We start from the raw sequence: 3039 nt of genomic DNA on the forward strand, positions 1-3039 counted from the left end.
GTGGGACTGAGTGTGCAGGTGCAGACACATAGGGCGGGCCTCAGGCAGGGCAGCTGGACCTCTTGCTGTGTGAAGCTGCTGTCCACAGGCCGAATTCCTTCTTCCTCGGGGAAGCCTTGGTTAGGCTTTTCAGTGGGTTGTGTTGGGCCCGCCAGGATGGTCTAGGATAATCTCCTTTATTTATAGTCAACTGATTTTGAACTTTAATGGCAAGTGCGGGAAACCTTCACAGGAAACCTAGATGTGGGTTGAAACAGCAGAGGGCTGTGACTCGGCCAGGTTGACACATAAAACCAACAGTGCCAGGCCCCATGGCCTTCCGGTTAGGCCTTGCTTTGTGCTGGGCTCCTTGTAAGAGAAGGGAACTTTATGAGTGGTTCATAAAATTCCATGTGTTATCTCCCGAAAAAGAAGTTTCTCAAAGCAGGGCCTGCATTAAGTGCATGCTCTAAGGCTCTAGGAGACAAGGAAACAGATTATCCTCTGCTAGAGCTTCAGAGGGAGGCAGCCCCACGGACACCTTGGTTTCAGCCCAGTGAAATCCATTTCAGACTGTGGCCCCCAGAATGAAGAGCCTTGTATATATTGTCTGTTTTCTTAACAGCTCTAGGCATAGCAATAGTATGTCCTGACACTTTACATCAATTGCTTGAAATTGGAACATATTTCCACACATAAAGAAAAAAATAATAAAGGGGTCGAGGCTGGTTTCAAATTACATTTGCTACATGACACGGGAGTCTTCTTGGGGCTAGGAACCAAAGTGGAGGAAGATTCAAGCTTCAAGGTGAGAGTTCTGCTCTCCCTTCCACATAGGATTTGTTGCAGGCAAGATTTTACAACATGCTGCCAGTGCCTCCATTGGCCTCTCTGTGTCTTTCTGCACTTCCCAGGTGGCCCAGGCCTCCTGAGGCAGCAGGTTTCCCACTGTGGAAGCTGTGCCCTGCCCGGGGCTCTCAGTGCTGCGGACCTTGGGGAGGGATGCTGCGTGTGCCTGGGATTCCCAAGTCCCTGTATTCCAGGACCTCATTCGATCTCCTGACATCTGCATAGTACCTGCCCTTCTGTGACCCTGGACTCCTCCTGTCTCTGAACCCCCAGAGTCCTCAATTTCCTTACCGCTGTGCGACCTCCCCAGACCCGGGCCAGCTCAGTGCATTGGGTGAGAGAATTTCAGCCCAAGTGACCAGCTTAGTGGGCCACTCCTGTCCCGGCCCCCTGACCTCTTGTACCAGGAGACGAAGCATGGCCTGCTGAATTTTCATTAAGCATGGGACCCATCGCAGTAATGGCTGCTTACACTGGTCAGAGCCAGGATCAACACAGGCATGTACATCCCCTGGCATCTCAAAGGTGGGCCTGAGGGACAGTGACACGTAAGAGGTGGGGGATGGCAAATACATACCAACCATGGGTTTTTGTTCAATATTCCATATAATCCAATACCTTTTATTTTGAAATAGTATTCTGGGTTGGTTAAACATCTTGCAATCGTTTTTCCTGACATATATTCCATCACCTAGAACCAGGTACAAAATACAATTCTATTTTTAGAAATCCTAGTTGGGCACCTTCTCTTTTGTAACCAAGGCCATACAGAGTGTTTGAGGAACCTCTGCCTGTATCCTTTGTTGGTGCCTCAGAGCCGGGCTCTGACCCTGCCCCCAGCAGAGGCCAGGCCATGGAGCAGGAACTGGCTGTGGTCTGAGTGGCTCGACGCGTGGAGTCACTGGTGTGCAGGGGCTCTCGGCCTTGAAGATGGAGATGGCAAGGATCACAGCAAGAAAGAGTAGAAGGAGCCCCAAGAACATGAGAACAGTGCCCAAGCCATCAACTAGAAGAATAACCAGAGGACCAGGAGAGGCCTTTGGAGCCACACTGACCTGAATCCTGACTCCCAGCTCTGCTTCTGATGCGGTGTGTGACTGCGGGAAACTGGCTGAGGGGTTTTCTGTTGCGGGTGTTACTGGTGTTTTTTTTTAATTGTAATTTTTATTTATTTATTTATTTTTTATTATACTTTAAGTTCTGGGATACAGGTGCAGAACGTGCGGGTTGGTTACATAAGTATACATGTGCCATGGTGGTTTGCTGCACCCATCAACCAGTCATCTACATTAGATATTTCTCCTAATGCTATCCCTCCCCTAGTCTCCCATCCCCCGACGGGCCCTGGTGTGTGTTGTTCCCCTCCCTGTGTCCGTGTGTTCTCATTGTTCAACTCCCAATTATAAGTGAGAACATGTGGTGTTTGGTTTTCTATTCTTGTGTTAGTTTGCTGAGAATGATGGTTTCCAGCATCATCCATGTCCCTGCAGAGGACATGAACTTATCCTTTTTAATGGCTGCATAGTATTCTATGGTGCATATGTGCCACAGTTTCTTTATCCAGTCTGCTACTGATGGACATTTGGGTTGGTTCCAAGTCTTTGATATTGTGAACAGTGCCTCAGTAAACATCAGTGTGCATGTGTTTTTATAGTAGAGTGATTTATAATCCTTTGGGTGTATACCTGGTAATGCGATTCCTGGGTCAAATGCCATTTCTAGTTCTAGATCCTTGAGGAATCACCACACTGTCTTCCACAATGGTTGAACTAATTTACACTCCCACCAACAGTATAAAAGCGTTCCTGTTTCTCACATCCTCTACAGCATCTGTTGTTTCCTGACTTTTTAATGATTGCCATTCTAACTGGTGTGAGATGGTATCTCACTGTGGTTTTGATTTACATTACTCTAATGACCAGTAATGATGACATTTTTTCATGTTTGTTGGCTGCATATATGTCTTGAGAAGTGTCTGCTCATATCCTTTGTCCACTTTTTGATGGGGTTGTTTGTGTTTTTTCTTGTAAATCTGTTTAAGTTCTTTGTAAATTCTGGATATTAGCCCTTTGTCAGATGGATAGATTTGCAAAAATCCCATTCTGTATGTTGCCTGTTCACTCTGATGATAGTTTCTTTTGCTGTGGAGAAACTCTTTAGTTTAATCAGATCTCATTTGTCTATTTTGGCTTTTGTTGCCATTGCTTTTGG

The sequence above is a fragment of the Macaca mulatta genome, chromosome 8, assembly GCF_049350105.2.
Source record: "Macaca mulatta isolate MMU2019108-1 chromosome 8, T2T-MMU8v2.0, whole genome shotgun sequence".
NCBI classification, from domain to species: Eukaryota; Metazoa; Chordata; class Mammalia; order Primates; family Cercopithecidae; genus Macaca; species Macaca mulatta.